Source organism: Labrus mixtus, chromosome 10 (genome assembly GCF_963584025.1).
Source record: "Labrus mixtus chromosome 10, fLabMix1.1, whole genome shotgun sequence".
Classification (NCBI taxonomy): domain Eukaryota; kingdom Metazoa; phylum Chordata; class Actinopteri; order Labriformes; family Labridae; genus Labrus; species Labrus mixtus.
The window spans coordinates 7,605,152-7,632,669 of NC_083621.1; the positions used below are offsets into that span (position 1 = coordinate 7,605,152).

General features: G+C 41.3%; 1 protein-coding gene across 1 annotated transcript in view; it reads right to left on the reverse strand.

The window, feature by feature from the left end:
• LOC132981790 (cytochrome b-c1 complex subunit 8) overlaps nucleotides 1–19,997 on the reverse strand; it is a 372,615-nt gene extending 352,618 nt beyond the window's left edge. The window contains exon 1 of the mRNA XM_061047856.1: nucleotides 19,990–19,997. The gene's annotated coding sequence lies outside the window, so the exon portion shown is untranslated. The remainder of the gene's footprint in view (nucleotides 1–19,989) is intronic.
• Between the last annotated feature and the right edge of the window lie 7,521 nt (nucleotides 19,998–27,518).

Consider the following 27,518-nt stretch of genomic DNA (forward strand, 5'->3'; position numbering starts at 1 on the left):
CTGTGACTGTATTGAGATGTCTGCCTGAACTAAACCTATGTTTATGTCTTGTTTCATTGAGGCAGCTGTAGTGCAAGCTAACGCTAGCATATGAGCGCTAGCTTAAGCACCACAGCAGCTGAGTAGGTACATTAGCATTAGTTTGTGAATGCTAAGTTAAACTGAGAAAACAAGTATTGCACCTTAACTCTGACTAGTGCTGTTGGTTTTTGTTAGGCGATATTGTGACTTGAAATGCAGTCAGTTTGATTCTAACAACACAGATAGGGGGCTTAACATGTGATTTCATTATTGAGAGACGGTGATGAACATAGACTGAAGCTCATTATCATAAAAACATGAATAATAAAAATGACAGTAAAAAACACCTCATGACTGAATTCAAAATGACAGACAGCGAGAAAGTCTGACACAACCTCTAAATCTTTTATACAGGTAGTAATGTCTGTTTCCTCTGCCACTGGATCTATGTCAAACTGGATCCAGAGGTGAAGTGCTTAACAGCACACTGCAGAAACAGCCTTTGTCAACACATTCATAGAAAGTCATATTTTACTGTTTTTTCTGCAAAGTAGTATACATAGGCAAAGAGATTAGATGTAGGCTAACAAGTTTTGTTAATATTAGCTAAATGCAGTTGCATATAGGCTTTTCAGTAACACAGTTTGTACCTGCAGTGGTTCTTAGAACATTTGGTTTGATATATAACTGCCCATGCACATACTAAAAAGTTTGTGAACCTCTGGTTGAATTGATTTTTTCACTTAGGGGAGCTTCCTCCGCTTGGTTCAATTATTAAACATGATTAATGCTTACAAAATATTTGACTGCTACTTGGAAACAGGAAAAAAAAAACAGCCTTGCATGCAAAATGATGCCAGCCAAGTGGAGTAATGTTTCTTTTCTTCTTATGATTTGTTTGTTGGCTACATGCTGGGTCTGCCCTTATTGCAGAGATGCAGGGGGGAAAAAGAGACAGTATACGTCTATATACCTTTTTTTGTTGAACTTGATGAAGCTGATTTTGCAAAAGCTAGTTTCCAAGTTTCCAACCATGTCAAATTAATTAAATACATTTCTAGTATCTGATCATTTTTAGTCGAAACTGTCCACCCTGACTTCCTCCTGTGTCAGTTTGTAAACCTATAGGCTACTGATGATCTGTGTGGTTTTCTTATCAATCCTGGATTTGCACAGAGCCTAAAACTGAGTTTGCACAGTGGTTTAATGGTCATATTGATCCATGTTGTGGTTCATGACCTTTAAGTTCTGCAGTTAAATGAAACTCATTAGTGAATAAATACAAGATGAGGGATTCTCAGACTTAACATATTTTCCATTTTTTGTGTCAGTGCAGCTTCTTCATGTTGACTTCCTCTAATTAAATCCCAAATTGAAGCCTGATTGTCCCGTTTGTTATTGTGCCATCCAGAGCTGCTTCTGCTCATAAAGCAGGTAACATTTCTCAAATATCACAACATCATAAATATAAGTTGAAAAGTGAATTGTTGACCAAGTAGATTTCCAGATTACATGGCATTTGATTTTTTTAATTGCACTTTCACGATGTTAATTAAGGAGTCAACTTGCACTGAACGTCAACAGGAAAGCATACGCCTTGCTGAAAATGGACCACTAATTTCCTTTACTACTACCTTTATTCAACAAAGAAATGCAAACAAAACTAACAAGTATTGGTCCGATGTTAGCATCACTGCAGGTTTGTCAGCTGCACATCAATTTCACAAATCACCTCTTTCTGCCACATCCCTATAGTGCAATAATAAAAGATCTGGTGACTGTGGAAGCTTGAACTTAATTTTAAACTTGTGTTTAGCGACATGGCTTGAGTCGATTTGAGATTTGGGACATTAGAAGAAACGCTATTTGAAGATGGGTACACTAAGACATTGTGTCATTAAGTCATTATGTTCATCTCTCATGTCATTAAGAGATGGACATACTCAGGTGGACATTGGTGTTTGATGCTCCATTGTAACAAGGTGACCAAAACTGGTACCTAGAAAATATCCTCAACACCATTACAGCACCTCCAGCCTGAACTGTTAATACAAGGCAGGATGGATGTATGCTTTCTTGTTGTTTCTCAACAGGATCACAATCTGGTGAGATTTCTCCTTGCAAGGCTCAAATTTATGTGGCTGAACTAGAGTTGTTTAAATCAATCAGCATCAAAAGAGGAACTAATGGCAGTACTGAGAGTTCAGGTGTGATGAAGCAGCAAGTGAATGTTCATTTGAAAACAATAATTTCAGCTCCCACTGAGGTTGGCTTACATGCTAGATAGAGCATCAATTAGACCTGATCTGGTGAGTATTTCTTTATTGCAAACACTGAAGGTCTTCATTCAAGTAAAATGTGCACTGCAGTGGGATGCGTAGTGTCTGATTTACCATCTGGCCCGGCTGATTGGTTGGAATAAGATGTTGACAGGTGTAGGCAGATGGTTCATCCAATCACATTCCCTATAGTTTCCCAGAAGGACTTCTCGGATGGTTCTGTGTAAAAAAAATAAAAATAAAAAAAAAAACCCAGGTAGATGCAGGCAATGTTTATCCAATTTACTTTTATCAAAACATTTTGGGTCTGTGGTCTCTTTAGCCTTAGTGTCTTGATATGAGTGCTAAAAAGTGTGGTCTTGTGCTGCTCTAACCCTAGAACTACAAGGTTTCAGAGTGTTGAGAGATAAATTTGAGAGTACATCTGCAAGTCTTTGTTGCATTTCTGACAGCAGGAACAAACCTGGCCATTCTCCTTTAATCAACTAAGCATGGATTATGAATCTGCCATTTACCATATTGCTTTCCTCTAGGACCATTCTCTTTAAATTGTAAACGCATTAAATTACCGATGAAACTGTAGTTTCTAAAATACTCGATTCATCAATCTCACACCAACAACAATGCTATTAAGTCACTTCAATCCCCTTTCTTCCCCATTCTTGGTTTGAACTTCAGAAACTGGTCTTGAGCATGTCCTTATTCCTAAATGCCTTAGGTTGCCGTGACGTGATTGATGGGGTTACCTATTTGGGTAAATGAACAGTTTTCACTGAACCACGGCAGGTGGATATACGTATCTCAGTCACTACAAGTGTGAACTGCACAGGGCAGCATCCTGTGTGGTGCTCAGAAGGTGCTCCAGTTTCCTCTATATGACATATAGCGCCTTTTGTAACATTGCACTTTAATAGTATTGTGCTGCTTCAACTCAACATAAGCCTCACCATGTACAGACTGAGATCGGCTGCTCATGATTGAGATGCATCTTGGGAAATCTCTTAAACGAGGAAGCAGAGCGTAGAGAGCGACGGAGAAGGCTTCCCGCTTACAGAGGAACGTATGGACACATCGGCATTTACAGTGTTAGCCTTTTATGATTAGTCTACCTCTCTTTCTGCTTCTGCTTCTTCCTGTTTCTCGCTCTTCTTTGAATCTTTTAGCTCTGTAACCAAGGCTGAGGAAGACTCTTTGCATGCTGTTCTTCTTGCCTTAATAATGCATAGATGTTGTGGGTGATGTGGCAAAGGCATCTTTGTTCAGGGAATCCCTGGTGTGACACAAATTGATGGAGATCTATGAGAATCTAGCTTGTTATGAGGGAGCTGGGGCCATTTATGAGGGGGGTGGGGGAGTCGGGGGGTGCAAGGGGACAGAAGAGGAGGGAGGGGCGCAGCAGGTCACCGAAGACCAGCCAGCAACTCTCATTTAAAAAACGATCGAGGATGACAAAGGTTGGCTTTCATCTGGGGTTGGGGAAAGGAACAGGGACGCGATCATTATACAACATTCGCATACACCCACCCGTACACCACACACACACACACACACACACACACACACAAACACACATTCACAGAGACACTCACACACAGTTCAGTGAGTCTGCTAGCCTCAGCTCAAACCTTTGTAAATTAAAAGTCTGACCAGAAAAAGTATTTATGTGCAATATGTGCAATGAGGAGGTGTGTGGGTGGGCTGGCTGCTGTCTTAATTAGGAATTAATGAGGGGGGGCAGGGTGAGGTAAGAAGTGAGGGCTACAGAGAGAGAGAGAGAGAGGAGGGGATTACCTTGCAACAGTTTGGAGAGTGGGAGGGATTTTCCTTTCACTCCTGCTCTCTGGTGGATTTATGGGACAGGGACCTCTCTGAAAAAAAAACTTCAACACCTTTTGTGTTCGCAGGAATCACATCATCGAGACTTTTTAACTAGTAAAACGTTAAGAAGTTTAACTAAAAGATCTCAAACAGTGAGCACAATGTTGTTGCTTTGAAAGTTTAGCTGTATTGTGGACAAATGTTCGAGTGTCTCTGCAGTACAAAACTCTTTTTCCTGCGAGTATCGAGGACTTATGTGCAGCACTGCTGAGAGTCTGTAGGGACTGCTCTACTTTCACCAATAATCTCTCATTTTCATTCGCATCAGAATACATTAATGAGAAATGAGATCCTGCCATATACTTCATGGTTCAGGCCTCTCAGAGCATACTAAATATAGTAGGGTTCCTTTTTTCTTTCTTTCTTCTCTCTTTCTTTTTTCCCGTCTCTGTTTCTACACCATCTCCGTCCTTTCTTTTCTCTCATCTATATTTATGTACTCCATACTGAAAAGTTCTTTTGCGTACAGAGCGAAGCTGTGCGTGTCTCCTCACTGCAATTACTGATTAATTACAGGGAATTAAAGCAATTAGAACTGCAGAGATATACAATTAACGAACACACGCTTCATGACGCCACACACAGGCTGTGCAATCACTAGATTGCAATGCAAATACCTCCCTTTCTTTTAATCTCTCACACAGTTTCTTTCATTTTCTCTTTTGCTCTCCAGATCTGTACTCCACAAATACACACAGACACACATAGACACACACCGAGCAGGATGGGGGCAGGTTTTCCAGTTCATTAGATAGTATTTAATTTGAAAACACCTCTGTGTTGAGGGAGCTGTGAGCCCTCCCAGGGGATGAAAGCAGGAGTGGGTGAGGAGGAAGGGATTCCTCCATCTGTCCCCCTCAGTCCCACAAAGTGAAGACAGCAGACACCAACAGCTACTTCTGCAAATAAGGAAAAAGGAGGTAAAATGGTCTTTGTGATAGCTTTTGATGGTATATTGTCATTGTATAGTTAGAAAAAAAAACTTTACCCGGAATTCACACAACCTCCACCTTTTTACAAGGTTATTTGAAGGAAAGTCAATGAACGTTTTTTTTTTTAGATTATAACTCAACAAAAGTAAAGGTTTCTTTGGTATTTGGAAAATGTTCTTAAGTGGGTTTTTTCTTCAAAATACAGTGGAGAAGACATACAACTCTTTATTTCTATCAAGTTAACATTACAGCAATATGCAATATAATACCATTTTGACAAAAAGAAGCACCAGTGGCCCCTGTTGTAGTGGTATTTAAAGTACAATGACAAACTCAAATCCATAGATATCAGAGTGGCAGGAGATATTCTACTGTTATGAAAGAAGGGAAACATTTTTTATGAACATATACCTGATCTGATTACTCTGACTGAAAACATCTGAACCAAGTTGAGAGCAAAATAACAGCTTGTATCTAACGTCGCCAACTAAAAGCCCACTGAGTGGGTATCTAACTAACAACAACAACTGAGTCTCATTTCAGCATATTGACAATTTAAGTCATTACAACAGCAGTGAGTGATCCATAGTGTGAATATGTAATGTAACAATCCACATCGAAATGTATTGATGGCTGCTAACATAACTCTGTTGACAACCAGCTAAGTTATAAGTAGGTAGCGAGTAACTGAAATCATTGAATTGGCTGATAAATTCTTAAAAACAATAATGTTTTGTGGGGTTTCTACTAGTGGTGATTGATGGTTGTTTAGGTTCTTATAGATAAAAAAGCTACTAAATTAACTTTTTTTTTTTTTTAAGGTTTTCTCTGAGGCGTTCCCCCTTGTTATGTTTGGGGACTGAACTACAGCTACAACTGCTAAAACAGAAGTCATAGTTTTTTGGGAATATTATTTTTCAGTGCTTATGTGAGTGCGTTATGGTGTATTCATTAGAAGAATCTATTGATTTTATTTATTTAACTTTAAGATAACCTTCTCCAACCCTTCTGTTAACAGTAAAATTTTAGAAAAGGTTGTCTATAAACAATCACACAATTACCTAACCCTTCACAGTCTGTGTTATGTGTACCAATCAGGTTACAGAGTAAACCGCAGCGATGAAAATCAACAGCGATGCAATCAAACTCTATATTTTAGTCTTGTTAGAACTCAGTTCCGCCTTTAATACAGCTGATCATGAAATTCTGCTTAACAGACTGGAAAATGACATTGGCCTTTCGGGACATGGTTTTCCTCACACTTACAAAACAGAACATTCTCAGTCTCATTTGGCGACTTAAGATCTGATGATTTCAGCATTCACTATGGGGTGCCACAAAGTTCAGTTCGCTGTCCTCTGCTATTCAGTCTTTACATGCTTGCTCTCGGTACCATCATACAGAAACACAATATCTCCCACCATTCCTATGCCAATGATACACAGCTTTATGTTTAACTTTCCCCAGATGACCTTAGACCCATAAATGAAATGGTCAAATGCATTGAAGAGATTCGGAGCTGGATGTACCACAACTTAACGAAGATAAAACTGAAATTCTGATTGTACTGTAGGCCCACAAAGACAAAGGCAAGAGCTCATATCCATTTCATCATCTTTCCCTCTTGGTGTCATCATTGATTCGGATCTAAACTTCCAGGACCACATTACATCTATTACAAAGACAGCCTTCATCTTAAGGGCATTTCCAAACTCAGGTGCTTCATGACCCAATCTGACTCTGAGACACTCATCCATGCATTCATATCAAGATTAGATTTAAAGACAAATTAGAACACATAAAACCTATTCTAAATTCTGTGTGTGTGTGTGTGTGTGTGTGTGTGCGTGCGTGCGTGCGTGCGTGCGTGCGTGTGTGTGTGTGTGTGTGTGTGTGTGTGTGTGTGTGTGTGTGTGTGTGTGTGTGTGAGTGTGTGTGTGTGTGTGTTGTATGGGATGGTGTGTGTGTGTGTGTGTGTGTGTGTGTGTGTGTTTTATGGGATGGTGTGTGTGTGTGTTGTATGGGATGGTGTGTGTGTGTGTGTGTGTGTGTGTGTGTGTGTGTGTGTGTGTGTGTGTGTGTGTGTGTGTGTGTGTTTTATGGGATGGTGTGTGTGTGTTGTATGGGATGGTGTGTGTGTGTGTGTGTGTGTGTGTGTGTGTGTGTGTGTTGTATGGGATGGTGTGTGTGTGTGTGTTGTATGGGATGGTGTGTGTGTGTGTGTGTGTGTGTTGTATGGGATGGTGTGTGTGTGTGTGTTGTATGGGATGGTGTGTGTGTGTGTGTGTGTGTGTGTGTGTGTGTGTGTGTGTGTGTGTGTGTGTTGTATGGGATGGTGTGTGTGTGTGTGTGTGTGTGTGTGTGTGTGTGTGTGTGTTGTATGGGATGGTGTGTGTGTGTGTTGTATGGGATGGTGTGTGTGTGTGTGTGTGTGTGTGTTGTATGGGATGGTGTGTGTGTGTGTGTGTGTGTGTGTTGTATGGGATGGTGTGTGTGTGTGTTGTATGGGATGGTGTGTGTGTGTGTGTGTGTGTGTGTGTGTGTGTGTGTGTGAGTGTGTTGTATGGGATGGTGTGTGTGTGTGTGTGTGTGTGTGTGTGTGTGTGTGTGTGTGAGTGTGTTGTATGGGATGGTGCAGGCTCCTTTTATAAATGTGCTTTTGAATGTGTTTGTTTATTTTTTATTATTTTAGAGTTTGTGTTGTGTTTCTTTATTTTTTTCTTCTGTAAAGCACATTGAGTTTACATTTGTATGAAATGTGCTATGCAAATAAAATGGAATTGAAATTGAATTAAAACTGTGCGTATGCACACCTGCACACAATGTTCCCTTTATAAACTACGATCCACCTGGAAATGTGCGCATGTGGACAGGGCCGTAACCAAAGTTGAGAAAATAGTGAGGTCAAGAATTTGTTCTATTAATGTATCGTATTCAAGGCATTTTGGGTCATGCACAATTCATGCCCAAATGATACCTTCAAATGCAACAAACCAAGTTAAACACTCAACCAGCACAAACTCGTACACATTCACTTCCTATTCGTGAAGTGAATAATCCATGGATCACATGCAAGCGCAACCATGGGTGGTGATCCGAACAGAGTATCCATGACATTAAAAAGTGAAAATTGCCCTATTTGCTGTTTAATAATCACCACCATGGCAAGGGGGGTCTGGGGGGTCTCCCCGAGAAAATTTTAAAGCAGCTTACATTTATTTTCCTGCATTCTGGTCAGTTTTTATTCACAAATTTTATTTTATTTTCTGCAGAACTTTATGATTCTAATCTAGCAATTTTGTCCTATTTCTGTCTGTAACACAATAATGAATGCATTCATTGGATACTTTTATAAACATGTGGACTACAGTTGTTTCTGCACTATTCCAGTCCTGCAAAGTTTCTTTAGACCTACAAGTAGCCTATATGTAAAGTCATGTTTAATTTATGACCTTGTTTGTTTATGTACTTATTGTATGAATGGCAAACATTGTGAACATTTAAACATGATCCAGATCGTGATACATCTTCTGACACATGGTCATACAGTGATCTAATTTTAAAAGCTTTTCTGGGTTAGGGTTGTTTTTGTTTTAAGAGGGGATAGGACAGCCTTCGGGGCTCCGTGCAACACAACATTAGAACGTTTTTTAAAAGTTTCACTTCGTCCTGTATCACAGCACATGAGCCTACTGTGGGGAGACTGTCGTGCAGCAAAACCGAGAGAGAGCACTATCACATTGGCAGCAAGCAACTGCACAAAACGAAAAAAATTACGGCATTTGAAGTAGAAAAACATACACTGACACAGATGCAATCAACCAGTCCTAACAGCAAACACCGCTCACTTTCTTTCTCTCTCTCTCTCTCTCTCTCTCTCTCTCTCTCTCTCTCTCTCTCTCTCTCTCTCTCTCTCTCTGCTCACCTGCAGAGGTTTCTTTTTCACAAGTAGGCGGTGGGTGCACTTCAAGTGCAGCGAGAAACGCAGGCAGTGTAGGGCTGACATGGATCGGTCAGTAAGGTTTGATATTTAGTGAAATAAATTGTGAGAGGCATCAATATATATTCTGGTTTCAATTTCACCACCTCACCGTCTGTGTCGCCAATTTCTCCTGCCTCGAAATGTACCTACGCCTGGGTCAGAGTTTGCTTTCTGGCACGCACATTTCAGAATCAGAATCAGAATCGGGTTTTATTGCCAAGTACATTTACACATACAAGGAATTTGACTTGGTGTATTGGTGCTAAACAATTAACAAGGAAATAAAGCAGAACTAGCAACAACTTAAATAATAAAGTATAAGAAGCAAGTACAATATATAAAATCGAATTAAAAAAATGTAAATATATAAACAATTAAAAAAAACACAAAAGGTGCAATGTAGGAGCTGTGCAGTCGACAATGTCAGGTTTGTTTTTATAGGTCACAAACTTTGGGTGGGCAATGGCATACGCCAGTTTTAGGCTCGGTTGTGTCCGTACACAATGTTTCTACATGACAGGTTAGCTAAGTTTTATAAGACGACCACAGTCTGCGAAACAGCTAGAACCCAAGACAACAATAATTCTTCTATGAATATCTCTGAAGCATTTATGAGCTTTTTTCTTTCATTTTTTTTTATCCAATAAAGGTTTTCTAAACTTATTTTTCTCACCATATAACTCACAGGAGTTATATGGTGGATATTTTATCTGTATGGGGGGGGGGGGTAACTTTATGGAACCTCTACAGAGACAAAACTAACATATTAAGCCAAGAAACAGCCCTGCACACAATTCCCCTGTAAAACCTTAAGCTGTTGTTTTTATACTGAAGAACAATAAAGTTGTACACTTACTCATCCCTCCCTCGAATGACTAATTAAGAAGAAATTATCCGTAAAAGCAAATCTTGTGTGATAAAATGTATCCCAAAAATTGCATCAAATCTTTAAAACTTCAGCGCTTTGCAGTTTGTTTCTTGACTTGTTTTTATAAGATGAATTTAAACTGTCAGACAGGTGATGACAAGTGAAATTAAATTAAAATGCACATAACATTTTAACAGCTTCATGGAAATGCCAATGGACAAAAAAACATCCAGCAGGTAACAATAATACAACTTACAAATGTCAATTTTTCAGATATTTCCTGATCTAAAAAAAAAAAGAATCATTGATTGTCTGATTTACTTATACATATATACTGATTCATCAAAGGTTCAATAATGGCTTCACAGTAAAGACTCCCAGCCTTTGTTGTGTTTTCATGGGTTTCCTCATGATGCTGTACTTCCCTCGCACACAGCAGGAAATTCGTTAGGTATATTAATATGTCTATGACTGAGCATCTGTGATGGGCCGGTGACTGACTTTCTGGTGATCCTTTCTGAGTCCCCAGTGACGCTTAAGGATTGAGTGGGAAGAGACTATAAATGAATTCTTGACTTGCTCACCCAGTTCTGCTGATTGTGCCAGTGCTTTGGAGGCCGGGGTTAACGTGAATCACCAAGAGTTGGTGCTGCAAAAGCTGATTTCTCTTCTCTGTCGGGATACAACAAACAATTTCCAACACAGGGAGAAATGTTGGCAGAAGCACAGAGGCACTTGAAAAAGAGAGCAGAGCAGTAAACACACGTCGCTAAACTAAAACAAGCATAAACTGCACTGTTTTTGTACAGTAAATGACAAGTGACAGCAATAACTTTGACAGCCTAAAGACAAAAAAGAGGGATTTGGAGTTTGGAGGCCTCATCGTCCCCTCTCTTGAGTTTCAACAACAATAACATGCGTTCACACTGAGCGATGCATAATTTGAAAAGCAGAGAGGTTGAAGGGAAAAACAATTTGAGTAAACAGGCGAAGGAAAAAACAGTGAAATAAATAAAACCTGTAGCGGAGAGATTGATAGGTGACAGGATGCTCCTCTTCTCCTCAGTCTCACTCAGAGTGTGATGCCCCGAAGCAATGCCCACGGATACACTCTCCCCTTTCCCCCCACCTCCTTTGCCTTTATTTAAGAAAAAAGCACACCATCACTGTGACTCGTATGAACTCTGAGCTCTCTCTTTGCGTTTAAAAACTTTTTCCACCTGCACAAATACATACCATGCATCAACACGTACCACAATAAACCTGTTTTATGATTTCCTTACAATCCTTCCACAGCACACCGTCAGAGTCACTCAGACCTTATATAAACGCTAAAATATTCATATAGAGACATACTTTTCCCTTCATTTTTTTTACCCATTTTCAAAAAAGGAACATTTTTCTGCACTTTAGGGTTTGCTATATTTATGAGGATAGCAGGGCAAGTGTCCCCAAGGCGGCACAGTGACTCATCTCAGGGCCCTGCTGCAGAGAGGAGACCAACCAAAGACCACACACTCACACATATAGAAACATACACATGAAACACAAAGGGGAAGAGTCACACATTTTTTGGAGAGAGGAGGTCATGTTTTTGGAAAGACAAAGAGTACAGACATTTTTTAAATCATTTTTTCAAAACTTTAGTGATAGTCTTTATTTGAGACAAATGGAGGATGTGACAAAATCTGAGCCTGTGTCAATCAACACAGGTTTCTTTGTGCTGGCAGTGCCCATTTTCAATACAAAACCAAAAAAGTGTTTTCAGCACTAAGTGTCCTGTAACTACTTGATGTTTGTAAATCAGAACAGTGGCTGAATGGAAATAAAGTTCTATATAGGTGGTTTCAGTATAATCAATCAATCAATCAATTTTTATTTGTATAGCGTCAACTCATAACAAGTGTTATCTCGAGACACTTTACAAAAAGCAAGTAAAAGACCTTACTCTTTGTCTTTTAACATTACAAAAGAGCAGGTAAAAATTATGTTCTGGCAGGCCGTCAACCAACTGTCCACCAACAATCTCGAGGAGCCTAAGAGAGCTCAAGAGCTCCCAGGAAAGTAGGTGGTTAGTGCAGTAATATGATGTATTGTATATGCACAGTGAGAGAGAGAGAGAGAGAGAGAGAGAGAGAGAGAGGAGCTCAAGGTGCCAGTTCCCTCGGTAGTCTAAGCCTATAGCAGCATAACGAGGAACTGGTCTACACCAGCGCCAGCCCTAACTATAAGAGTTATCAAAAAGGAAAGTTTTAAGTCTATTCTTAAAAATACAGACTGTGTCTGCCTCCCGGACCCCGGCTGGAAGACGATTCCAGAGGAGAGGAGCCTGATAACTGAAGGCTTTACCTGCCATAGTACATTTAGAGACTGTAGGTACCACGAGTAGGCCTGCATTCTGGGACCGTAATGTTCTCGAAGGGTAGTACGGCACTAGTAGCTCCTTAAGATAAGATGGTGCCTGGCCATTTAGAGCTTTGTAAGTGAGAAGAAGGATCTTGAATTGTATTCTAGACTGTATAGGGAGCCAGTGCAGAGAAGCCAACACAGGAGTAATGTGGTCCCTTTTCCTAGTTCTGGTCAGTACACGAGCTGCAGCATTCTGGACCCGTTGAAGAGTCTTTAAAGACTTACCAGAGCACCCTGACAAAAGAGAATTACAATAATCCAACCTGGAGGTAACAAATGCATGAACTAGTTTTTCTGCATCATTTTGCGACAGGATATTCCTGATCTTGGATATATTACGAAGGTGAAAATAGGCTGTTCTTGAAATTTGCCTGATGTGAGAGCTAAAGGACATATCTTGATCAAAAAGAACTCCTAGATTCCTAACGGTGGTGCTAGATGCCAGGCTGATGTCATTAAGGACAGTCATATCATTAGAAAAAGTCTCTCTGAGGTTTTTAGGGCCGAGCACAATGCTGAGTTAAGTAGCAAACAATTTCTGGTCATTCAGGTCCTAACGTCCTTAAGGCACGTTTCTAGCTTACATAACTGACTGGTGCCATTGGGCTTCATTGATACGTAAAGCTGAGTATCATCTGCATAACAATGAAACTGTATGGAGGGTTTCCTCATAATATTTCCCAGAGGAAGCATATAATATAATGTAAAGAGAATCTGTCCAAGCACTGAACCTTGTGGCACTCCATGGCTAACTTTAGTGTGCATAGAGGACTTATCATTAACATGTACAAACTGAGATCGATCTAATAAGTAGGATTCAAACCAACTTAAAGCAGTCCCTGTAATTCCAAGTAATTGTTCTAGTCTGTGTAACAGGATCCGATGGTCAATGGTGTCAAAAGCAACACTAAGATCTAACAAGACGAGCACAGAGAGAAGTCATCTGTCTGAAGCTAGAAGTAGATCGTTTGTAACTTTAACTGGTGCAGTCTCAGTGCTATGGTGGACTAATCCTGACTGAAACTCCTCAAATAAACTGTTGTCATGGAGAGAGTCACACAGCTGATTAGCTACCACTTTCTCCTTGAGATAAAAGGAAGGTTGGATATAGGCCTGTAGTTAGCCAGAGTTCCTGAGTCCAGAGTAGGCTTTTTAAGTAGAGGTTTGATTACCGCTACTTTAAATGACTGTGGTACATAGCCTATCAGTAAAGACATATTGATCATATCTAATATAGAGCTGCTAACTAAGGGAAAGACTTTCTTAAACAGCTTGGTTGGGATTGGGTCTAAAAGACAGGTTGACGGTTTGGACGCAGAAATAATTGAATTTAGTTCTGAAAGGTCGATTGGAGAAAAACAGTTGAGGTTAATATCAGATCCTGGAACCATTTCTGCCATATCAGAGGTATCTGCACCAGGTAAGGGCAGGAGGTTACCAATTTTGTCTCTGATGTCTAGAATTTTGTTGTTGAAAAAGCTCAGGAAATCATTACTGCTGAGGGCTAAAGGAATACAAGGCTCAATGGAGCCATGACTCTCTGTCAGCCTGGCTACAGTGCTGAAAAGGTATCTAGGATTGCTTTTGTTTTGATTAGAGAGGAGTAGTAGGCAGCTCGAGCGTGACGTAGAGCCTTCATATATTTATGATGACTATCCTGCCAGAATAAACAAGATTCTACCGTTTTGGTCGAGCGCCATATTAAAATTTTGTGACGTTTGTTTTAGAGTACGGGTTTCTGAGTTGAACCATGGAGCTAGTCTCTGCCGTTTGATAACCTTCTATTTTAGGGTAGCAATCGAATCAAGAGTAACTCTCAGTGAATCCACTGCACTATCAACAAACTGATCTAGCTGAGAGGGACTAAAGCTATTATAAGAGTTTCCAACTGGGTCAAAACACGGTACTGAATCAAAAGCAGTTGAAATAGCTTCCTTAAATTTAGCTACAGCACTATCAGATAAACTTCTAGAGAGCACATTTTTATTAAGCAGAGATAATTCTGGTAAGACAAAGTCAAAAGTAATAAGGAAATGGTCTGATAGAAGAGGATTTTCTAGGAAAACTGTAAGGTTTTGGATTTCAATGCCATAAGCTAAAACAAGATCCAGGGTGTGGTTAAAACGATGAGTAGGTTCGTTTACACTCTGGGTGAAACCAATAGAGTCTAATAATGACATGAAAGCTGTGTTAAGGCTATCATTATCAACATCCACATGGATATTGAAGTCACCTACAACAATTATTCTATCACTGCTAAAGACTACATTTGATAAAAATTCTGCAAGTTCAGATAGAAACTCAGAATATGGGCCAGGAGGGCGGTAAACTACAACAACTAGAACTGGCTGAAAGGTTCTTGAGACTGGATGTGAAAGACTAAGAACAAGGCTTTCAAAAGAAGAAAAATTCAGCTTTGGTCGAGGGTTAACTAGAAGACTAGAATTAAAAATAGCTGCTACTCCACCACCTCGTCCAGTGTCTCGAGGTATATGAGTACAAAAATGACTGGGAGGAGTGAATTCATTTAAACTAACATATTAATCTTGACACAGCCAGGTTTCACTTAAACAAAGTAAATCAATATGCTGATCTGATATCAGATCATTCACTAAAAGAGATTTGGATGCTAAGGACCTAATGTTTAAAAGTCTGCAGTGAATTTTCATATTTTTTTTGCAAAATCGTATTCGTAGTTTTAATTCTAATGAGATTTTGACGATTTACGCCTTTTTTTTCAACGTTTGGATGACTTATAAAAACAGGTTTGGGCTGGGGGACAGACACAGTACCTATAGTATAATTACAGTTAGATTCAGAATGACAGCTATAGTGACTGGGAGACAGCTCTGCCTCCTGGTCTGAACTCTGTGTTGTTGTCAAGGTTTTGGACTAATAACCTCTGCTACGTTTCTAGATAATAGAGCTGCACCGTCCAAAGTGGGATGGATGCCGTCTCTAGCTAGCAGACCAGGTTTTCCCCAAAAACATCAATATATTTCAAGACCATAACACTAGTGAAGTTCAATCGATATTTTTTTATATAGCCAAATATCAAAAATCTTAAATTTCTAAATTTCTAAATTATAGAACAGACCCACCATAGACATATATGAGAAGTAAAGGTGGCCACCTTGACGTCACCCATTGTTTCATGAACCTTTTTAACTTTTAAAGTAAAGAGCAATTTTTTGCTGCCATCTTGTTTTTATGAACCCTGAAAGAACCATATTTGAACTTAAGGGTGGAAACTTATTGTTACGGCTCCCTCCTGGTTGAAAAATTCCCCATTCATAGCTAACCACCCCTTACCCTGTTATACCATCGATTTATGAAACCAAAATCCGGCTGTATCTTAGAAGACTTAAACCAGCAATTGAGACTAAAACTGATCAGGAAAATGTTCACTGAGAAAGAAATTTGTTGTGATTTTCTCATCTGGTTCCATACAAGCAATCCACTTTTAGCTTTGACGTTTTAGGTTTTTGAAAAACTTACTGACTTGTTACAACCAGTGGAGTCTTCACCTTCTGGCTATTTGAAGAAGTGCAGGTTTAAGGAGCTTCCACTTTGCTTCCATTTTTAAAGTTGAGCTCATAGGACTTGATGTTACAATCCCTCTTACAGTAATCGGCACTTTATTGAGTCTTGATGTCTTGAATGGGGGGTAGGAGTAATCGCTTCATTGGGGTCATCAGGTGGGCACCCTCCTTCCTTGATGTTTCATTGATAGGCCCACAACATCTCCAGAGGGCTCAATGGCAACACCTGGCGTCCCAGGTGCACCCCCCTCTGCTTTTACCCCTCCTGTATGCTTATGATCATCTTTCAGCCCAGTTGGGATCCTTTCGTTTCAGCCAGATCCAATTGCTGCTTCGTTCTGCAGCCTCTGACAGCAACCTGATGGCTCGTCGGAGGGCTTGTCCATGGACTCCCATCCCTTTCAGTAGCCTGGTGGAAGATGTTGCAACAAAGCCTCTGCAGCCAATCTCCACAGGGAGTACTTGCGTTCTCCAGCCCCGTTACTGCCTCGCCTGCCAGATATGAATATTTCAGCCTATTGTGTTCATATGCTTCCCCAACTGTAGCCTCCCATGGCACAGTTAGTTCCACAATATATAGGGACTTTTGTGAGGCTGACCACATGATGAAATCCGGCCTGAGATTGGTTGCGACAATTTCTGGTGAAAATACAAGCTTCTGGTCAAGATCAACTTGCATCTTCCAATCCCTGGCTGCATCCAATAGGCATGCTTCCAGGCAGTAGTGTAATTGAAGCCAGAGGTCAGGGGAGAGAGTGCATTGGTGGTAGCCCTCCTCCCTTCTAGGATTAGAGCCAGTTGCCGGAGGACCTGGTTGTGCCTCCAGGTATAACGTCCTTGGGTGAGGCTTGTTTTGCAGCTGGTGAAGATATGTCTTAGAGTGGACATGCTGGGTCTTCTCCAACCCACTGGCTTAGATTCTTCATAGGTGGCTGTAATGATGAAACTAAGTCTGCTTCCTTCCATCTCCCAAACATCCCTTCATGTGATTTTTCAATGCTCCAGGTTTTTCCATCTCGTCCATTGGCCTTGTTTGGCCTGTGAGACGGCCATTGCACATCTTTTTGCCTCTTCCTGGTGAAGCACCTCTGCTACTACAAGCTTTCTTCTCTGGCCGAGTGTGCTTTGTGCCATGGAGGTCTGCTTGTTCCGAGACCAAGACCACCTCTTCCATGCTGCACCTGGCCTACAATGTCCCCGTGCCTGAGAGCTGACTTTGCCTGTTGTACAGCCTCAGTTGGGGTCCACTTCCTCCCTGTTGCCAAACTGGGAGCAGCCGCTCGTATTGTGGAGTCTTGGGATTCGGTCAGGGTCATGTCCAGTCTTACCTTGGCGCATTTGTACTCCTCAGCCAGGCTTGTGACCGGCAGTTCCAGCGTGCCAATTCCATACAAGCCGATATTGCTGAGACAACGCAGGAGTCCAAGCCATTTCTTGATGTATGAACTGACTGTTCTCTCCAGCTTCTCTACTTTGGAGACAGCAACCTCATAGACTGTCAGAGGCCACATTAGACGGGGGAGCAATCCAAACTGCAGGCACCACTAGTTTCAAACTGCCAGGAAGGAGGGTCTTGTCTATGTTTACAAGGCCATTGATGGTTTCTTCCCTCAGTTTTTCGCTTTGGTCAAAGTCCTTGAGGCTTGAGTTGTACCAACGCCCTAAGCTTTTAACTGGCTTCTCTGACACCATTGGAATAGGTTCTCCGTCGATATGGAATCTCTGGTCTGTGAGTTTTCCCTTCACAATGGAGATGCTCCTGGATTTGCTGGGTTTGAACTTCATCAATCAATCAATCAATCAATCAATCAATTTTTATTTGTATAGCGTCAACTCATAACAAGTGTTATCTCGAGACACTTTACAAAAAGCAGGTAACATACCTTACTCTTTGTCTGTTAACATTACAAAAGAGCAGGTAAAAAGACCTTACTCATTGTTATGTTACAAAAGAGCAGGTAAAAAGTCCTTACTCATTGTTATGTTACAAAAGAGCAGGTAAAAGACCTTACTTATTGCTATATTACAAAGATCCGGCCTATCCATCATGAGCACTTTAGCAAAGCAGCAAAAGTTACAGTGGTAAGAAAAAACTGCCTTATTAAAAGGCAGAAATCTTCGGCCAGATCCCCGGCTCATGACGAAACAGCCTTCACAGGCCTAGACTGCGCCGGGCTTGGAAAGGGATAGGGGGAGAGATGGGATAAGATGCAGGAAGAGGGATAGGGAGCAAGGGGGTGGGGGGAGGCAAGCCGTCCATCAACAATCCGGTGGGGAGGGGGTTGTTCAGGCAAGCCGTCCATCAACAATCCGGTGGGGGGGGTTGTTCTGGCAGGCCGTCAACCTACGATCTCGAGGAGCCTAAGAGAGCTCAAGAGCTCCCAGGAAAGTAGGTGGTTAGTTCATCCGTGCCCATGTTATGTTTGAATGAAGCTTTTCCAGCAGCCGTTTCGTGCATGCAATGGTTGATGTCAGGGTGGTCAGGGTGGTCATGTCATCCATATAGGCACGGATTGGTGGTAGCTGCTGTCCCGACTTCAGAAGTTCTCTTCCCACCACCCACTTAGATGCTCTGATGATCAGCTCCATTGCCATAGGTGAAGGCTAATGGGGAGATGGTGCACCCTGACAATATTCCTATTTCCAAAGATTGCCAGGATGTAGTGAACTCTGATGTTGTGAGGCAGAACTGCAAATCTTGGAAATAGTTTCTCACCAGTTTGGTGATGGTCTCTGGAACATGGAAGAACTCAAAGGCTGTCCAGAGGAGAGTATGAGGGACAGATCCAAAGGCATTGGCTAGGTCTAGGAATAAGACATGAAGATCTCTTCCTTCCTTTTTCGCAGCTTGAATCTGATGCCATATCATGGATGTGTGTTCTAAGCATCCCGAGAAGCCTGGTATACCAGCTTTCTGTACTGATGTATCAATTAAGCTGTTCAGTTTCAGGTAGGCTGGCATCCTTTGTGCAATGATGCTACAGAAGATTTTCCCTTCGACATTCAGAAGGTTGATTTGTCGGAACTGGTCGAGGCTTGAAGCATCCTTTTCTTTGGTGATTAATACACCCCCTGCTCTTCTACATGCTTTTGGGATGTTTTGCTTCTTCCATGCCACCTTCATTTGTTTCCACAGGAATCTCAGGATATCCGGAGTGTTCTTGTACAGCCGGTATGGAACACCGTTTGGTCCTGAAGCTGAAGATGTCCTGGCCTTCCTCACAGTTTTCTCAACCTCGCTCCATCTAGGAGGGCTGTCGTCAAACTGGTGTTCTGGTTGAGGTAGGTAGGTAGGTATGACCCTCTGCTCATGTCTCTGGCTATCTGTGTGAATTGTTTTTAGGTGATCCATTTTTGACAACTGAGTGTTAAAAACCAGAACACTTCATATAAAAAGTCTATGAAATCAACACAGTTCAGTCATAATAAGGGCACACTGAATGACGCAATTATAAAAAAAAGATATTCAACGTATATAAAGAATGAATCTGTGAGATGAGCCACATTGTTAAGTTGTGGAAACGTTTTACTCATAACCCCAAACTGAGGACAACACTAGGGTTCACTTTAGTCTTACGATTCAATGTTTGGAAACTAAAAATATCTATACAAAGTTTCATCTGGACCAGAGTGACTGATGAAAACTCACGTCATCCATAATGATTCCCTAAAAAGGATGCAATTTGACAGAGCAAACAAATGTATCATGCAATCTGCGTTCTTATTGGCAGCGTCTACATCTGTCACTTTTATGAACAGATTTAAACAATTTGCATGTCAGAGGCTAAACACGGCACAATAGTGCAGCAGAGATTATTGTAGATATTCAAAAAGACTAACAGGAGGTTAATTCTATATTTCCAGCTCTGTTAATCCTTACTCCTGGTTGCACGCAGGCAGCACAATACCTTAACATACTGTGCTGTACATGGAATAGATGTACCTCTCCCTTCCCCCTCCTCTCCTCCTTTCCCCCACAAAACAGTTTAACACATAATGACCACGCAGGAGTATACTCACACAAATGACATCTAATGCATTCAGCTCTGATAATGTGCGCTGTGGCATGTTGCATTTCCGTACTGCTGCTCAGTACATCATCTTCACAAGAAGCCATTATGGAAATACGGCACCTGAGGGAAGAGAGACAGAAAGATGGAGGAGACGTCGGAGTGACTGAGGGACGGGGAAAGACAAGAATGTAGATCTGTGCTTGTATATATGACAGACTAAAGAGGTACCCGGATTTTCAGGCCTCGACTCAAACCCGTGCACTGATGGCTAAGACTTGAGCATCTACTGCATTCAGACTCATAAGATATAGAGGGGGACTCAGACATATTAATTGATAAAGACTGTGTTATTGTTTCTTGTTAGTTCTTTTTTTGTTTTGTTTTTCTGTGCTTGTAATCTCGACAGCATTGGAAATGAGGGAAACCTCAGTGACCTATCGAGAATAAATAAAGGTTTGAATTTGTATAAGGCTTTGATGATTTATTCAGTCTGGAGCGAAGGCTGACATGTGTGTTCCCCTGCACGCACGTTCACATACCGTCTTGATAAGCAACAGTTTATGTGTCGTGGTGAAGCGCGAGTTGCAGTCATGTCACTGTGGATTTGGCAAACTGTGCTCATAAAATTTTAAATTTGGGAGAAAAATGGGTGGGTTGCAGGTATTTTTTTATTTTAATTTCACACCAGCAGTGATACCACCGCAGCAAAATCCATCAGTGCGTCTCCTCATTAATTGACGCCTGCTGAGTATTTATGCACGACGCACAGCGCTGAAACTTGAACTTCATTCATAATTTAAAACTGCAGACCCACAGGTTCAGAATCTCATATCAACAAATGAAATACGTTTCCTACACATCCAGAAGGTCCAACACAGTCAGTCCTTCATACAGTGAAAAAGTTTGGAGTTAAACAGTGCTCCTCCTTTTTGTCCTGACCTCCATCAGAGCTGTGTTCAAAATGTTATTTTAGATGCTAAAAGTTTATCAGTCCTCTGTGGACAGTTTCCTCTGTCCTATCAAATTATAACAAGTTAATCGGTTTTTAGTTGCTGTTCCATGATAGATGATTTGCCGCAGTGACATCACTGCAAACATGGAACATTTAAAGTTCTGTGAGAGCTTCTCTAATCTTTTAAGTAAATGGTTTAAGGAAAACAATCAGCTGGAAAGTTTTGGGTTAGTAATGAGATTTAACTGAAGTGAAGTATGGCCTATTTGCAGACAGCTACAACGCGCCTATCTGTCAATCAAATTAGCCACTCCCTTGTTATGTCCAATATTCAGAACTATTAGCCTTAATATAATGAAAATAGATGAGTTATAAAAAATCACCCTGTTCAGTTTTTACCAATAAAGAGATCGATTTGGTACCAGGCTGTCAATGCCCTTAAATAGGGGAGAATAGCAGTGATAGAAGAATGAAGAAACTGTATCTACATAACTAAAATTACATAAACCAAACACATTAATTATGAATTCTATTTTTGACTAGTTATTAGTCTAAATAAATGTGTTCAATAAATGTATCTACATTAAACATTCACATACAAAACCGTGACAAGCTTGTTTGGTCATGACCGCATGTTACACAGATGAAGATGCAGCGCAGCTAAGGGGTCTCCTGATGCTAGCTTATACATCATCTGTTTAGATTAGCCTAACACTTGTTCATAGGTAAATCATTTCAAAACGTTTATGTCTTGCTTTGTGTACAGTATCTACCTTAAACAGGGAAGAATGGTAGTGAGAGAAAATGTAAAACACACGCGACTGTTGCCTCCACTCGTCTATATTGAGTAGCGCGAGCTCCCACTTCTGGAGCCCTGAGGCATTACCAACAGATCAAAGAGCAATCAGCTCACTCGTATAAGGCACTAAATAAACTATCTGCATTCATTTCTTATTACCAATGACTGAGTAACCTCAATACCAAATACTTAAGCATATTAACAACTGAAAATGAATAAACTTCTAATGAATAGGTAAAAGGGAGAATGAAATGAAATGATTAGTCATGTCTGACACAACCTGTCACATTAACTTTTTTTATTTCTGCTGTAACATTGGGCTTTGAATATGGGCTCTTGTTGGGTTTCCTTGGTTTTGGAGCAAGCTGAAGTCTTTTGCAATAGTGTATTTGCTTCATTTTTTCCCAGCAGAGGATACTGCTTGGTTCTGAAGGACTCTTTACAAACTGTGACACATGTTTTTGTCCATAAAGAGCAGTTTACAACACCTTTTTAGAGAATAATGCAACTTTATCACCTCTATTGCAACATCACTTCACATGCTCTACTCTTGATCCTTCCCTCTCTCGCTCTTTCCCCTCCTTCTGTTCACTATTATCACAGTCTCACCTTTCCTCTCTCAGTCTTTCTGTTTCTATCTCTCCTTTACCCCCCCCCCCCCCCTTTAGTCAATAACACACAGTGACAGCTTATGTAACATGCCAAGTTCCAAACTGAACTCAACTCTCCTTGATCTGCAGCCTTTTCCCTCGTCTAAATGACTCACTTCTTCTGTTATAACACTTCAGCCTGAGTGAGAGACACAGCGGAGAGGGCGGGAGGAGGGGTGGCAGACAGAGACATGACATGAGAGGAGAGGAAACGCAGATTTAATTATTCATACCTACTGCAGCAAAGGAAGAGAGCGAGCGAGGGACAGAGCGACAACGGTTGCACAGAGAAAGTCAGAGAGGGATGGAGACAGAGAGAGGCTGACCCAAATGGGGGAGGTGTTCCTAGGGCAGTAGTGCTCTCTGGGAGCCAAAGCTGTGCCACCCCGGGGCCATGGGTGTGAGGGAACTCCAGCATTAGCTGCCAAAAGACCTCGGTGAGAAACGAAAAGGAAGAGAGGGAGGGAGAGTAGATATTCATGAGTTCTATGAAAAGTAGCCCTTTAGATTTATTCTGCTTCCTTAACGCACTTTTGCTATTATCTATGTTCAATTTGCTTTTTGCTTTCCCTTGAGTCCACCACACCCTGTGAACACGACTAAAATGGAGACTGGAAGTTTTATCCATAATGACTCCCTCACTGGGACCATATCCTCCAAGGTGTGTGTGTGTGTGTGTGTGTGTGTGTGTGTGTGTGTGTGTGTGTGTGTGTGTGTGTGTTCATTGCACTCATGACAGGGGTGAATATGAACCGAAGGACCCGGCTCCTGTTGTCCCACACTCTGGATATGCTTCGTCCCAGAGAAGGCGTAACGCTGCCGGGATGAGTGCTGAGAGCGCAGGGCCTTCCCGCTCAGTGCCAGTGCTCCCCTGAGATCGGCTCCCTTTCATCTCCCCGTCTCCTCAGGGTGCCCAACAACAACCCACTGACAGAGGAAGAGTAGAAAGAACCAGAGAGGATGAAAAAGAGAGAAGTTTTGGCCAGCGGGGGGATGACAGCAAAGCTTGTGCGTTCCAAGCTAAGGGGTCAACCTGTTCTTCTTATCTTAGTTTGGATGGTACGTTCGAGGACCGTGTATCCACACAACCTTGTTTTTCCCTCTCTCTTGCCAGAGGTTATGGATGTAAGGAAGTTTTATCATTTCACTGGCTTACTGATGCTTAGTTACGAAAGTTGTCCTGCGCAACTTCTGCTTTCCTGGGTAGTGACCGTGAAGTCTGTTTTGAATTTCTCTGTACTCTTAATATTTTTTTTTTTTATTCAAGGAAACACAAACAAATGAAAAGGAATTATGTCCTGGCTTTAGCAGAGTCTCTTGACTGTACCCTGAAAGAAACAAGTCTGGGTGCATGAAATTAACCATGTCAGGATTGGGTTTTGAGAATTTTAAGTTTCCGAGTTGTAAAATGCACATGAACTCCTCCTCAAGTCGGAACAACACCTGGGAAACTAATAATTCGCTTTGGTGCTCGACTTGCCGACTTGTGAAGAATCGTCATCACATGGGGGGCGAAATAAGTTTTGTTAATGTAAACATACTTTTTATTAATTCACGTAATGCAGATCAACTTTTTGCTCAAATATAACTCGTAACAGTTACATTCCAGAGATCTTCTTCGTAGCATCAACGCTGTTTTTTGCTGTTGATACAGCAGTCCGACTTTACGAACTGAAATCACGTGAACAACTTCCAAACTCAGAAACTTAGACTGCCAGAGCAACACATGAATGCAGCAAAAAAAAAAAAAAAACATTTTTAAGTCCCACCCCTTTTAATTTTTATTGGGCTGTGACTTTTTAATATTTCAGTAGAGGAAGAATGTTGGCCTTTAGGTGGTGGCCTGGCTGATTAGCAGTGATGTATCATTGTTGATGGAGGAAGAAAGGGAGGATGGGAACATTAGGGAAAAAGGAGAGAGAGTTTAACAGAGATAAGTTGTGGCAGGTGTTAGACAATGACGAGTACAAAAAAGAGATTTGAACATTGCACTTCAAAAAACCCTGTTCCCCTTTCTATTCTGTGAGCCCTGCCTTATCCACCACTGACTCTTTCTTCCTCTTTCTTCTTCCTCTCTTAATTGCTCCTCTCAGAATCCCTCGTTCTTTCTTCTCATCCCTCCTGTGTTCCCCTTGTCTCCCTCCTCAGCTCACCATGTCCCCATGCGTCTCCCTTCTTGGGTTTTAATGTGGTCCTCTTCAAATCTCTGTCCTCCTCCCTCATCTCCTCTCCTAGGATCTAACTCTCTCTTCTCCCTCTTTTATTTTCTTCATTTTTATCTCCTTAGCATTTCATTCCACTGAACACGTGCACATGGTTTTTGAGGAGGCAGCTAGTCGTCATGGACGCAGCAACTAAACTTCCGATAAAATCAATGTTTAATTCAGATGACTGCAGGCCATTGACAGAAAAAGTGGAAGCCTTTCATCTATAAAAGGACTGAGAAAAAGAGGGGGATTGAGAGGGATGGGGGGAGAGGACTGACAGGATTAATGGAATTGTCATCAGACATATCTTTAGCATTGAGAGGGAACCATCAGCGCTCTGTTGCCATCTCTTTGTGCTGCATGTGTGTGAAAGAGTATGTAAATGATTTCTCCTTTCACCTGCTGTTCATTCTGCCTCTTTTCTTCCTGTATCCATCTGTTTCATCTCTCCCATCACATGTTCTTGCACTCCTCCTGTTGAATCTTCGCCTTGTTTTCACATTTTACACATTAAGAGAGCCTGCGTTCATAAAAACTGATTCATATGTTGCTCGGGGAGCTAATGACCCTGATAATTGACAATACAGAAAGGCTGAAAATCCTGTCAAGCTGATATGTCAAATGCAGAACAACACACATAGAATTTGTTTAAGGTCAGAGACATACAGACATGCACACTGATGACACATAACATGCTGAAATCTCTGCTGCCTGCATGTATACAGACAACGGCACGTGGATGTGGACGTCAACCCTGCTGGCACTGTGTTCAAATGTCAGACCTTTAACCTTTTGAATTTGACCTGAGGTGGCACCCAGTCATGTCAGATGCTGACTAACACGTGCAGAAAGATCAGATATAGACAAGTTAAAAAAAAAAGAAAGAAATAAGACTAAAATACCAACACTCAATCGTTGTATCTGCTACAGAACAGATTGAAGTGTCATGTGGAGAGTGGAGAGAATCTGTTCCCGTACAGGTGGTGAACAGAAGGTGAAGGCTGAGGGGAGGAAGGGGTGGAGAGAGGGAGGTGAGGAGAGAGGGAGGTGAGGAGAGAGGAGAGGAGAGGAGAGGGGGAGGGGGTGAGCTGTTACTCCCATTACATAATGAATGAGGTGAGAAGTCACATATTTGCTGGAGAACTTATTTATTTTATTCTGCTGTACATCGGAGTACCTGAACCTAGCGCTTCTATGCACACAAAACAGTTACCATACTTGTGGGGACCTTGCAGACACTCACATTCCGGCCTAAATTAATGGGACCAAAATGTTCTATCCACATCTGTCTGTGTAAGAAGATATGATTTCCAGGTTGATATGCATTTTTAAATGCATGCTCAGTGCAGGTATGTTGCTACTGCATGTGTGTATTCATGCACATGCAGTAGTGTCAGTACAAGTGATGAGCTAACAGGCAGCTCAAAGACTGACAGGTGACCAAACTACAAAGATAGAAATGTCAAGCTGAAATGGGTGATTGGGGGGTACGGTTGGTGTGGTGGGATGATGTCAGGAGAGGCGGTGGGGAAAGGCAGGAAGCCTGGAGTGATGAGCACATTGCCGCAGCCCCTGTCACTTCCTATTAGCACCCCATACACACAAACACATTGGCTGTGATTGTAATTTATTCATTAGGGCTACTTTAGAATGTGGTGTCCGTGCACATGTGAGAATATAGCTATGTGTGTGAGTGAACATACAGTACATGTAAGTGTTTGTGTGTTTGTGTTTGAAGGACATGAGCATCATTGTAAAGAATTATAGCTGACAGAATCCGTGGTGGCATGCTGTGGATTAAACCACACACTGTGACACTATTACCCCTCTCTACGTCCTGTCATGCCCACTTATGAACCAGTGATTATGGACAGAGCAGATCTGTAGCATTAACGTAGCATTTTAGTGACATTTATGTGGGGCTTTGGTTGCTATAACGGCTGCCTCGCGACTCCTGCGTCTGTATGGCCTGTCGCCCGTACAGGTCCTCAGAAATGAACACAATGCAGACACAAAATGCAGTATGCAGTCTTCCACGTTTGTGTGAGCAATGACAGCATGGCATGTTAAGGATCTGACCTATAACAGTGACCAGCCTATTGTCTCCGTGAGTGACAGAAAATGATCCCATTACAAGAAATTAAGCTTTGTTATCCTGAGAAAATGAAAGAACGAATGCATTGTTATCTGGAGGTGATGAGATAGAGAAGTTGTGATGTGAAAAACAACCAAAAATGACTTATTATCACTGGAAAATGGAGTCAATAAAATATAAATGTGCCTGTCTACCTATCTATACGCTCCTGTCATTTAGCTATTTCTTGATGTTTGATTTATTTTAATGCTGGCAGGTGTTGGGCTAGATCCTGTAGCTGAATCAGGGGGGATGTTGTTTGAGGTTCTGGTCAGCCAATTTTGAATTACCGAGCAATGTATTTAAAGGCTTATCAGACTTAAAAATACTTGAACAACTCTGAAAAGTTCTCAGTGCATCAGTTATCTAACCTTTGGTAATCAATAAAATACAAACAGTACACACATTTTGCCTTAACAAAAGCCTGAAATGTCCAGCTAAAGAAAGGCTCATATGAACAACTCTAACTTCCTTCAAAAACGGGCTAGAGCAACTCCACATGTATGAGCAAGACTTTACAATGCTGAAGAGTCCTTGAGGAAGACACAGACTTGGCAGATCCACTGGGCCATAAGCAAAATGTCTGCTTCAAAACTAACACTATGCACACTTTGAAGCTTACAGATACTCTCTACAATTCTTAACAAAGTTCAGGAAGCTCTCGTGATTATGTGTATCTATAGATTTGTTGTTTTTATCGTGGTGGCAGAAGAGTTTCCTTTGTTTTGCTGTACCATGCAGTTTTTCATAAGGGAGGAATTGTCAAGGGACTGCATTGTTTTTGAGCTCTGCAGGCCTGGACAGAACCCTAAAATAAGATAGTAACTACATGCCATAACTGTACAGCATTTC